Genomic DNA, 13,123 nt, shown 5'->3' on the forward strand with positions numbered 1-13,123 from the left:
CCTTTCAGTTCTTTTCCTATGTGCGTTTTTAAAACAGAATTAGGATTCTATCACGCATGCAATATTTCACTTAGATCTTTTAATTCTAATACTATAAAAAGAGCATTTTCTCAAGTTATTAGAAATTCTTCAAAAATGGCATTTTTAATGGCCACATGATATTCTGCATTTTGAGTGTGCTATGATTTACTGAACCGTTCTCCTGCCGGGGGACAGAAGACAATGTACCTGCGTATCTAATAAATGACAAAAGCCAGAGAACTCTGACATTTTGTGTTCTAGTTACCTATTGCTACGCAACAAACTACCCCAAAACTTAGTGACTTAAAACAATGCAGCATTTATTTCTTTCATGAATCTGCAATTTGGGCAGGGCATGGGGGTGGGAGGTGGCATCAGCTGGGCAGGGTCAACGGCTACAGGCTCATCTCATTATATCTGAAGGCTCTCTCATTTAACATCTGGCAATGGAAGCTGCCCGTTAGCGGAGACATTAGCTGCTCCTGTCTGCTCCAGTGCCCACACTGAGCTTCTCCTTGTAGCCTGGGCCTCCCTACAACGTGGTGGTTTGGGTTCCAAGAAGTTGTATAGCTTTTTCAAACCTAGCCTCAGAAGTCATGTACCATCCCCTCTGGCACATCCCATTAGTTAGAAGTGAGTCTAAAGGACAGCCCATATTCAAAAGGAGTTTAGGCTCCACCTTTGGAAGGGTAGTGTCAGATAAAATGCAAACTTGTTTTAGAGCCACCATATTGGGTACTACCATAAAAGCCTCACACTGGAGTCCTTTCTTAAAGCTACACTTCCTAGACCAGGGAGTGTGTATTCCTCTCCTTCCCAGCCCAGGCCCGACTTTAGGCTTCCTGGAGGCGAGAGCTGAGGACTTCATAGATGGGGCGGTGTTGGAATTAACCACGGATGGTTCTTGAATCCAGAGCCAGAGAGCAGGAAGGGTCTAGCCTCAGAGGGGCGAGCTTCTCCCTTTATTGCCCCATACTAAGCCTGCCACCCCATGAAGCTCTAGGATTTTAGTTCCTGCTCCTCCAGAAGCTTCTTCCAGTCCCATCAAGTTAGGTTCATGGGCCCAACTTCTGAGGCAGCCATGACAGAACTTAAACCATAAACTCACAAGGGTATTATGCTAAGTGAAATAAGTCAGACTGAGAAAGACAAATACCATGTGATTTCACTCACATGTGGAATCTAAAAAATAAAACAAATAAACAAGCAAAAAGCAGAATAAGACCTATAGATACAGAGAACAATCTGATGGTTGCCAGAGGGAAGGAGGGTGGAGGGATGGGCAAATGGGTGAAGAGGAGTAGGAGATACAGGCTTGCAGTTACGGAATGACTAAGGCATGGGAATAAAAAGCTCAGCCTAGGGAATATAATATCATCAATATTATAATAGCACCGTATGGTGACAGATGGTTGCTACACTTGGAGTGAGCAGAGCATAACATATAGAGATGTTGAATCACTGTTATATACCCAACACTAAGGCAACATTGTGCGTCAACTATATTCATATAAAAAAAAGTTTTAAATCAGAAAACACAATACATTAAAATGAAAAAGCCAAAAACCCCATAATCTCAAGCATCCCACCTTGCTGAGACCTCTCTTCACCCAGGTACCTTTCCTTGAGGTCCCAGGCCTCACCACACATGGTCTAAGTCAACTCAGGCCAGCAGAACTGTGTCCTGCAACTTCTCCTTCTCCACTACAGGACTGGGAAAGCTGGCTAAGGCAAGTCTGATCCCCAAGAGAGGCTTTGCATGTACAACTCTTTCTTCTAGAGTTTTCAGACTCCTATCCTAGCCAGCAATCCCTCCCAGGGACTGGTGCAGGGACCATATCTCTTATTCCTCCCCATAAGCAGGCAGGTAGACCAAGATACCCCTCTGACTCCGAGTTGTATCGAATGGGGAAATGTCCATCACCTGGGACTAGCTACCACTCCCCACTCCACACCCTTTTCCCAAAGATTTCAGGCTTTGTGAGGGGGTCCTAAGACATCAGACTGAGGCAGGGGGTGTGACCAGCAGGTCTAGTGGAAGGCCACAAACTTGAGGCAGGAGGCAGCTGGTAGGAGTAAGGAGGGAAATAGGCCAGGGGAAGTGGGCGGACACAGGCTGAGGAGAAGAGGAATAGGAACATTTTACAAAGAAGCTAAAATCTGACCTGCATCCTGAAAAACATGTAGGAAATATCACATCAGACTAACTACTCTTCATAATCCCAGTTTGTTTATGAACTGCCAATCTGCTTTGAGCTATGCTTTGGTCTCACTCATTTTAAGGCCTCTCCACTTTGGGACGGATAATTGTGAACTACACCTTTAAAATGTAAGCAGTATAACTGGAATTCAAACTTATAAATCCATTCACCATAGATGATCTTCCCTAGTCAAAAAAGAAAAACATTTTCTCTTAGCAGGTGACATCGCAAAATAACTCTTGGTTGAGTGCTCTGGAAAGGAGAACCATTCTCCCACACTACCTTCTTGTATCTCTGTTACAAAGAAAGTTTTACCAATAGGTCTCTGATTCTACTAAAGGAAACCTTCAGAATATTATTTTTGGATGATTATATTTTAGACCAACTCCTTCATCCAGGATCCTGGTGAAGCTCTTTTCTTTGAACCTAGAAATCATCCCCCCCCCCCCCGCCACCGCCCTTTTTTATTTTCAGTTTCAAGAGTTTTAAGACGTCATGGTTTGGATTTCATTCCAAGTTCAGACTGCTCAGAAGCCCGGTGGGATCACAACTTGGCAAAATATATCTCTGTTCCTGAAATTAAGCAACTGTTACAAACATCTGAGCTTCCACACTGGTGCTGTTGAAAGGGCATTTTCATATCACAAGTGGAGACTTCCTGCTGGGCCGTGGGTGGAGAGGAGAGATCACGGGAGGCAGGCCCAACTGAAACCTTTTCATCCCCAGAACCTTTTTATCCACCCCCCACCACCCCTCACCTCCTCAGATTTGCTGGGTCTGTCATTTGAGGCTAAGTCATATAGACAAATTCAAAGTTCGCCCAGGGACATGGGCAAGAAAAGAAAACAAAACACACATTCTTCTTGCCAAAATGTTTTCTCAGATGCTGGGATATTGCCTGGCACACAGTAGCACCTAATAAAGTTTATGGAAGGGAGGGAGGGAGGGAGAGAAAAAGATAAAAGAGAGGGACAGAGGAAGGGAGAGAAGAGAGAGAAAGGAAGAAGGGGGGAGGAAAGAGAGATTCGGAAGTGATTTTGAATAAATGCTTATATATTTATATACACAGTGTTTTCTAATAAATTAATTATAAATAAAGTTGGGGACTCATGCAGCAGGCATTGTGCTAAACTTCATTACACACTCTAACACCATGAGGCAAAAACCATTAACCAGACTTTACAGGTGAGAAAACTAAGATTAGAGAGACTAAATATCTTGTCCAAAATCCCACAACTAATGAGCATGGAGCCAGAATTTGGACTTAGATCTGATAAGAGTCTGACTGATTGATTCCTACCTTTTTTCCTTTTCTTCCCTCTGTGCCTCCTCAAGGCCCCAGACCACTTTGTTTCTCTTCTTTTCACTCTTTTAAAGGGTGGTGACCACCTCAGCTCATGGGCACACACAGGTAAGCCTTACTAGTGATAGGCAATCACATGGCACATAGAGTACCTGCACCAGAACCCAAGGTCTGCCCGAGGTCTGCCATCTCACAGGCTAGGCGGGCTGACAAAGAGCCAGGCCGGCTCGGGCATGTCAAACTGAGCGAGCAGCACTCTAGATTGAAGAAACAGCACTTTGAAGTTCTAAAAGCAGGAAGAAATGTTCCAGGAACTGAGAGGACCCAGTGAGGCTCTAGTGACATGCACAGTGAGATCAGAGGGGGAACCTGGGGCTACCATCATAAAGATTTTACCCAGAACGCAGCAGGAGACCACTGAGGAATTTTAAGCAGATGAGCAATATGGTGCCATCTATGTTTTTAAAAGAATACTCTAGCTACTGTCCGGCAATGGACTGGAGCCCAGTAGGAGGCAATTTATGCCAGAAGTCCAGAGAAAACCCCTTGACCAATCACTCAACAAGCCTTCTGACCCCTGCTTGGTGCCAAGGACACCAAAATGAACCAGGCCTGATCCTTGTCCTCCAAGAGCTCTCCGTCTAGAGAGGGAGAGAGACACACGACCAGAGTACTGGATGCTATAATAGAGGCGGTGGTGGCAGAAAGACCAGAAGTGGGATTAGTGAACACTCTACTGAGGAAGAAAGATTAAACTGAGCTGAATCTTAAAGAATGCATACAAGCTCTGCAGGGGAATAAGGTACGAAAGGCATTCCAGGCAGGAGGCACAGCATGAAGAAAAGAACGGAAGCATGAAACAGCATACTCCATTTAGGAAGCTTGATCAAGTTCTGTATAAAGGGTCAGGGTGGGGGCGCCTGGGTGGCTCAGCCGTTAAGCATCTGCCTTCAGCTTGGGCCTGATCCCAGGGTCCTGGGATCGAGCCCCGCATCAGGCTCCCTGCTCCACTGGGAGCCTGCTTCTTCCTCTCCCAGTCCCCCTGCTTGTGTTCCCTCTCTTGCTGGCTGTCTCTCTGTTAAATAAGTAAAAAATCTTAAAAAAAAAAAAAAAAGAAAGGGGGGGTCAGGGTGGGAGTCAGAGGAAAAGCAGTGAGGAGGAGGGCCAGGGGCTAGGGTCCCACACAGGCCCAGAAAGATTTGTGTCATCTTGCAGGGACTGATTGTACTTTTCCTGGGGGAATGGGAAGCCATGGAAAACTACTAACCAGGGGGAGTTTCCTTTTAAAACGATCGCCCCTGATGAGAAGGGAGAAACACTGAGGGCCCATTAGAAGGGAAAAATATAGACTATCGATCTCTAATCAAAGTGATCTGAGATCCGCCAGCAATCACAATCCAGTTTTGAGCACAAATGCTCAGCTCAGAGCAATCCTCTCAGTCCTACTAGAAGCCAAAGAACCCTGCAGAGAGAGACTACTGGAGGAAACCATGAAGATGCTCTGGTGCAAACCTAACTCAGACGAAATCTGAGGCTTGCATTGCTTCTACTTCACAAGCTCCACCCAGGGTAGCTCTACTGTTTGCAGAGCCCCTCCAGCTTATTCCTTGGGACCCTCATCTACATCCCTGGAGTTGGTCATTTCCTGCACTCTCCATGCTTTTTCCTAAGCTCAGTGTGGTATGGTAAAAAGAACACAATTTTGCCCAGGAGACTGAGGACCTAGATTCCAAAGTCCCAGTTCCAAACTTATTCACTACTCTCCATCCCTGGACCTCAGTTTCCCTGTTTATATTCCTGCCTCCCTCAAAGAAAATAGATGAGAAAGAGCTCTATAGAATATCAAGTACCATGAAAGTAGAAGAAATCCCCCTCCCATGTCAGAAAGTTTTTGTACTGGACTTTAAATCAACTGCCTGATGCAGAGATGTTTTCTTCAGCCCACAGTATGGGTGTTCAACAAGGACCACTGCTGTAGAGACTATGGACTTTTCCAGAAGAACAGTTCTGAAGCACAGGTCTCACCATAGTTGTTTTGATGTTTCTCCTTCACTTTATGGTCAAGACCACTTTAAGCCTCATGAGAAGAAGGAATAGACCCAAGTCACTTCCACCAGATCCCTTGAAACTGAGGTGGCTGTCCCTTCCTCCAATGCCAAGGACACAGCTTTAGAGAGAGAACGCCGCCTTCCTAAGTCAGAGATGGGCCAAAGGCTATTCTGCAAAGAAAGGTCGGTTTCCTTGCAAGAAGGAAACCAGTGCCTGAGTACAAACAGGCATTGTTTGCCCTGGGGTCTGGCAGGGATGAGCCTGAGTGGGCAGAAGAGTGGGCTGAAGGCTCTGGCAGCATGGGGGCAGCCTCTGTGGTGGGGAGGAAAGCAGGGAGCTGTGTGTGACAGCTGGGCTTACAATGTGGGCATTGTTCCCTCCCTGCTCTACATCTGCTCCTCTAAGGGTGGAGGGCAGGGAAGAACTGAGTTGGGGAGCATCTGCCAGGGCCCTGGGAGAGAACTGTGCACTGCCCATCTAGAAAGAAAGGGAAATATTGAATGGGGCCCACCCATAAGCCGACCTGACAAAGGTTAGAGATGCATCAGAAAAGTACTGACTTCCTCTGCCACAGCCCCTCCCCACCCCGGTCTCTTTGATCCTTCCTCTTATTTCAGTCATTTCATACCATGCTGTGCTTTGCCTACTATTTTAATTTTTATTTTTTTATTTTTTTTTTTTTTTACTTTTCAGTATCTAAGCATTTCTTTTGCACACTTAGGAATATCTCTAAGTATCTGTTAATATCATCTCACCTGTTATAATGAACTTCAAAATCATAAAATTCTGGTAAGTTAGCCCTCAAACCTGCATATACTCTTACATCACTGATGATTCCATATTCTGAAAAAGAATTTGGTGATATAGATCAAGAAATATAAAAATGTCTATCCCCTTTCAACTAACTCATTTGAATATGCTATGTGTAAATACTTATGATATCTCATCAATGCTCATTAAAATCCTATGAGGTATGAAACAGCATAAATAAGGTTTACAGGTGAGAAAACTACAAGTCATGGACATGAAGTAATTTGCCCAAGATCACACAGGTAATAGATCAAAGATCAATCCCAGGTCTCTGACTCTAAATTCAGTGTTCCTTCTGGAGCCAGCCTTCCCTCATCACCCAGTAATCCCACTCCAGGGGATTTTTGCTGAGGAATTTTGCATTTTAATTTTAAAATCAGGGGCACCTGGGTGGCTCAGTCGTTAAGCGTCTGCCTTTGGCTCAGGGCATGATCCCAGAGTCCTGGGACCGAACCCCACATCAGGCTCCTCCGCTGGGAGCTTGCTTCTTCCTCTCCCACTCCCCCTGTTTGTGTTCCCTCTCTCGCTGGCTGTCTGTCAAATAAATAAAATCTTTAAAAAAAAATCAAATATAAAAAATGTTCACTGGGGCACCTGGGTGGCTCAGTCCGTTGAGCATCCAACTCTTGATTTCAGCTCAGGTCATGATCACAGGGTCCTGGGATGGAACCCCACCTAGAGTCTGCTTGAGATTCTCTCTCTCCCTCTCCCTCTGCCCCTCCCATTTGCTCACTCTCTAAAATAAATAAATAAAATCTTAGGAAAAAGTTCATTGAATTATCAAAAATTACACCAAAAATTGGAAGCAATCTAAATATCTAATTATAGAATAATTAAGCAAACTCTTGTAAACCCACTAGAAACACTATCACTCAACCATTAGAAAGGAAAATTTCATAGATTATAGAAACATGGAAACTTTTCATAACTGAAAAATGTATATGTATATCATTTTGCACACAACTGTGCAAAAGCTTATGTAAATAAGGACAGGCAGAAAGTCAGCCAAAATTAACATATTATTTGCAGGGAAATAGAATTCTGAGCATTATTTTTTTTTCTTTATAGCTGTTTTTTAGTGCCATTATGATGTCTTAACAATAAATAGGTTTATAATATCCCTGATTTTTTTCCTTTTTTTTTAGAGAGAGAGAGAGTGTGCACATGAGTGTGAGCAGGGACATGGGGGGGAGGGCCAAGAGGCAAAGGGAGAGAGAGAATTTCAAGCAGGCTCTGCGCAGAGCATGGAGCCTAATGCAGGGCTCAGTCTCAAGACCCTGAGATCATGACCTGAGCCAAAATCAAGAGTCGGATGCTTAACTGACTGAGCCACCCAGGGGCCCCAAATCTCTGATGATTTTCTAATGCCAGATGTATGTGCATTCCCAAATTATCTGTTCGATCTATTGATTCAAATGAATTTAATTTTGCTTCACAGAACTAAACATAAAATGAAAACTTTCTTCAAACTAAGATTATTTTACTTCTATATTTATAGGAAATCTTTTATAATTTATCACTTTCTCTCTGGAACCGTAGAATATAACAAAATCAGGCCAATAACTATAGTTGCCCCCGCCTGTGACTACATTAACTGTGCTATAACAACAATTTGGCATTCAACCACTCTGGGAAAAGAGGAAGAGAAAACAGCAGAAAGCAACTGGACCTTGCCATAGCTCCTGGCCAGCCAGGGGACTCCAATGGAAGGTGCCTGCTCATTCCCTGGGTCACCTGCCCTCAGTGCCTCAGCTAGCCCTTGTCCATAAAGATGCTGAGACTTCCAGTGTTTTAATGGTCACAAAGAGCAAGAATCCACTTAGACTAGCTCAAAGTACGTGGGAGTTGATTATAAGATTACTAAAGAGATCAGAGATACCCCCAAAGCACAGGACATTAGCCTAGCCTTGTGGAACTATGGAAGCCATCGAACCCAGAGCTTGTCTCTGCTCCTTGCTTCTTATCTCTCCCTCCTGTCTCCTCTCTCCAGCCTGGATCCTACCCCTCACTCAACAACTCACAGGAGATGCAGCCCCAGCCACCCACCCAGCATTTTCCTCTTTCTCAGGCCCAGCTTTCTCTGCTCCCTCCCCAACCCATGCCTCACTCCTCAGAAAACATTAGGTTCTCTCACAATAAACAGGGTCCCAGTTGGCTGAGAATAAAGATTTAGCAGAAGAGTGCCCAAATGCAAACCCCAAAGGGGAGGTGATGGTCAAGGAGGCTAGTACAAGAACACCCATCCTGTCGGAAGAAACCAAGACTGGGTGAAAAGTCAGGAGTTGAGAACATACCCAGGGGGCAACAATCTAGAGGAGAGGAAAAGAATATTTATCCTCAAAGTAAACAGAAAAATGAGTAAGTCAGTGAATCTGAACAGGGTCCCAGTTAAGTCAGTGTACCGGTTCTTCCATGTGCTGGCCCAGGCTGTGCAGTGCGGGGGCGCACCATATGGGGCCAAGTGTCAGCTCCGACTTCAGAGGAAATCAGGGAGTTAAGAGGTAAAAGCAATAAAAAAGGGACCAAAGGAATTTGTTAGACAGCATCAAAGGACCAAATACAACAGAAGTAGGGGGCAAAAAACTTGGCTCTGCCACTAATTTGCCAAGTGATCTTGGGTAAATCATTCTCTCTGGACCTCAGTTTCCCCATCTATAATGTGAAGAGACTTGGTTAAAGAACCTTGAGGTCCCCGAAGCAATGACCCTTGAGGCAGTGGTATGCTAAAGTCAGCTCTTACTGATCATGAGAACCAGCTATTAAATTTGGAGGAACTTTGTGGTTGTTAAACACAACTATTATTTAAAAAGTTAAATAATACACATTAACAATTAAATAAATGATATGAAAATCCAACAGTGAAAATACCCCAAATTCGCCATTTCCCAGTTACTTTACTACATTTTACTGTTATCTATGCCAGGGGTCAGCAAACTTTTTCTGCAAAGGGACAAATATTAAATATTTTAGGCTTTGAGGGTCACAGACAGTCTGTCATATATTGTTTTTTTAACAATGCTTTAAAAAGATAAAAACCAATCTTAGCTCATGGGCTGCACAATAACAGGCCATGAGTCAAATGGGGCCTACAGGCCATAATTTGCCAATCATTGATCTATGATCTTGAAGTTATTTACACCTATTTCACTCACATATATAATTGTGTGCTCTTGCACATCTCTGCCCAACGCCATTTTCAGTGATACCACGTTAGCAGCTTAAAATCAGCTACGGTGAAAGTATTTACACTACAGAAATGGGCAAACACTGCAAATCAAGGCTTCTCTTCCTGGAAGCTGGTTGTTAAAAGTTTACCAGCACACCACTGTCTTGAGGTCACTGCGGGAGAAAATCACAGAAAACCAAAGTGCTTTACCAACTCACCCAGAAAATCCAGACAGAGAGGCAAAATGTAAAGGGAAAATGCAGTCCACAGAATCAGAGGAAAAGAAGGACAGGAATACCCAGCCAGGCATGTCTGGTCAGGGCTTAATTAACAGGTGGTCTTTTGTGACCACCCTCGGGATGCAGGCTTCCTTTTCTGTGACTGAGACATATCCTATTTTTCTCTTCTCTCACTTTGAAACTGCTATTTCTGGCTTTGCTGCTGCCCTGGAAGGTAACAAGGCAGCTGAGGTCTGCCCAGAAGTAGCCAGGGACAGCAAATGTACAAAGGGTTCACGGCTGTGAGGGCGACAAGTAAATGCCAAAGGGAAAGGCGGTGTTATGTAGAGCAGCCACCTCTGCTGTTCTGGTGTGGATGTGGGACTTCTCTTAAAATAGAACGATAAACGTGCAGGTCTAGACTAAGCAGCAATTTTGGTTTTAGGGAAAGCTGATACCCAGCAGGATGAGGATAACCCCGAGAAAGTTTGTTTTCAGCAATTTGGGCTCAATTAACCAGGAAAAGTGCCTGGCAAACACACACACACACACAACCAAACCAGGGGTATGCCTTTAGGGTATTTATGAGATGACCCTCCTACAAACTCCCAGACTGTAAGCTCTGCCTTTTGGGGAAATGAGGTGAAACCATAACAGTTCTGGAAGAAATCATCTCTGTGCCCTATTCCTCTCTTCAAGTCCCAGGAAAAATCCACCCTGGGCATTTATATTTCCTCTCATCCACCTACTCTGCTTCTCCTAGCTGATCATAAGGAAAACTAATGGAAACCAGAAAAAAGTAATATCTTTCCCCAATTCCCAGTTGCCTAAGTCAAATAGTACAAAATGCTGGGGAAATGGAGGAGAGAGTAAGTTTTGGTAGGGATGGCGGATGAAGACAGAGGTGGTGAGGGACAGCTGCATGGACAAAGGGACCCTTGAAGTAACCCTTAAAGGAATAGGCAGAGAATAAAAGGAAAAGGCATTTCAGACAAAGGCAATGGAGCAGGTAAATGAAAGATATGGTTGTTATATTAAAAGGTGCTGAAGTTCCCACACCTAGAAGCAGTTTCTCAGTGCCTCAAGTTTCTGTCTGGTTCAACCTACTCGCTTGCACTCCAGCCTCCACTGCGTCCAGCAGGGTGACTCAGAAGTCCTAGAAGGTGTCCACCTCTGGTCCCTGGGCCTTCAGCAGCCACTCCTTCACGAGTGTGCCTGGCACCCACATCAGTTCCTCGGCCTTCTCCAAGGTGGGCAGCAGCAGCAGCTCCTGGGGTGGCCTGGGCACTAGCATGAGTGTGGTCAGGGGCTACATCAGGGCCAGGGGTAGGAGGAATATCACAGCTGTCTCAGTGAAACAGAGCCTCCTCAGCCCCATTAAGCTGGAAGTGCACCCCAACACCCAGGCCGCGCACACCTAGGACAAGGAGATCAAGAACCTCAAGAAAAAGTTCACCTCCTTTATCAACAAGGCGACAGAAAATGGCCCAGAGCAACATGGACATGTTCGAGAGCTACATCAACTTTGGGCAACAGCTGGACATAGTTGCCCAGGAGAAGCTGAAGCTGGAGACAAAGCTTGGCAACATGCAGGGGCTGGTGAAGGACTTCAAGAATAAGCACAAGCAAGAGATTAAAGAGAGATCAAAGAGCATGCAGAGATGGAGGATGAAACTGTCCTTGTCAAAATGGCTGTGGATGAAGCTGACAATGAACATGGCAGAGCTGGAGTCCCACCTGGAAGGACTGACAGACAAGAGCAACTCCCTAAGGCCACTGTATGAAGAAGAGAACCAAGAACTGCAGTCATAGGTCTCTGGCACCTCCATGGTCCTCTTCATGGACAACAGCACTCCCTGGATCACCAAGGTCAAGGCCCAGTACAAGGAGATCACCAACCATAGGCAGGCCAATGCTGAAACCATGTGCCAGATCAAGTATGAGGAAATGCAGACACTGGCTGGGAAGCACAGGGATAACCTCTGTTGCACAAAGAGATTTCTGAGATGAACCGGAACATCAGACAAATCCAGGCTGAAATCTACACCCTCAAAGGCCAAAGGGCTCTCCTGGGGTTTGCCATCACTGGTGCAGAGCAGTGTAGGAAGCTGGCCATTAAGAAGGCCAATGCCAAGCTGGCAGAGCCAGAGGGTCCCCTGAGCAAGCCAAGTAGGACATGGCATGGCAGCTGTGTGAGTGCCAGGAGCTCAAGAACATCAAGCTGGCGCTGAACATCAAGATCACCACCTACCACACTGCTGGAGGGTGAGGAAAGCCGGCTGGAATGTGGAATGCAGAACATGACTAGCCACACCAAGACCACCAGCAGCTACTCTGGTGGGCTGAGCTCAGTCCATGGGCGTCTCATGAGCCCTGGCCTCAGCTACAGCCTGAGCTTCTTCTGGGCCAGCTTCAGCTCTGTCAGGGGCTCCAGCTCCTTCAGCTGCTCAGCTTCTCCAAGGCCACGGTTGCAAGGAAGATCGAGACCCACAAAGGGAAGCTCATGTCTGAGTTGTCTGTTGTTCTGTCCAAGTAAACAGCCACTGAGGTCCCTCCCAGTGTCTTCTCTCCTGTGGCTGCCATAGAGCCTTTGGGGGAATGTGCAGGGGAGTGATTGGGAATAGGAGACCCACCTAAGGCTCAGCCCCAGTCCTCATTCTACCCTTGGGGGTTAGTCTACTGTCCTGGGTATCCTCTCTTGCCCATGCCCCTAAGTAAAAGTCAATTCAAGTGTCTTTTCCCAAATAACGCTTCAGCTGGCTCTGCAAAAAAAAAAAAAAAAAAAAAAAAAAAAAAAAAAAAAAGCTCAAACTCATTAGTCATGAAAGAAATTCAAATTAAAAACCACAGTGAGAGGTAGAAAGCCACAAGAGAACACACCTCCTACCCCAACAATGAGAGAAAACCAGACAATCTATAAAACCATAACTTCCCTTGAGCACATCAAGAGTATGGAGGTTACAAAGCAAATCAGGAGATCTGAATTCCTATGAATGACAAGCCCTACCACAGAGAGACAATACACAAGAACTGTTTCACCTTTGCCAGAGCCTCTTTGGAGGAACAGGGCAAGAAGAAAAGAGCTAGCATTATAACAAATTCTTAAAAGTGAAGTGTGAGTTGGCATGAAGTTAAGAATCCACGGGAACCCCAGACAGAAGAGAGGTTCATATTCCCAAGCTGTTTTCCATAATCTCCACCAGCTACTCAGAAGAAAGACTGAGGCAGGCAGGACAGCTGAGAGAGCCCTCATTGGCCTGCAGACATGCAACCCCATCCATTTTCCAGAACATTCTCTTATAAGAAGTCAAACCCTTAAACCACTAGGGGAGTGGCAGGCAACCCCCCACTCCTG

At 45.3% G+C, this 13,123-nt stretch overlaps 1 pseudogene; it reads left to right on the plus strand.

The window, feature by feature from the left end:
- The first annotated feature begins 10,790 nt into the window (after positions 1-10,790).
- On the plus strand, positions 10,791-12,304 carry LOC113260261 (keratin, type II cytoskeletal 8-like; annotated as a pseudogene).
- The last annotated feature ends 819 nt before the right edge of the window (positions 12,305-13,123 follow it).

Source organism: Ursus arctos, unplaced genomic scaffold, assembly GCF_023065955.2.
Source record: "Ursus arctos isolate Adak ecotype North America unplaced genomic scaffold, UrsArc2.0 scaffold_18, whole genome shotgun sequence".
NCBI classification, from domain to species: domain Eukaryota; kingdom Metazoa; phylum Chordata; class Mammalia; order Carnivora; family Ursidae; genus Ursus; species Ursus arctos.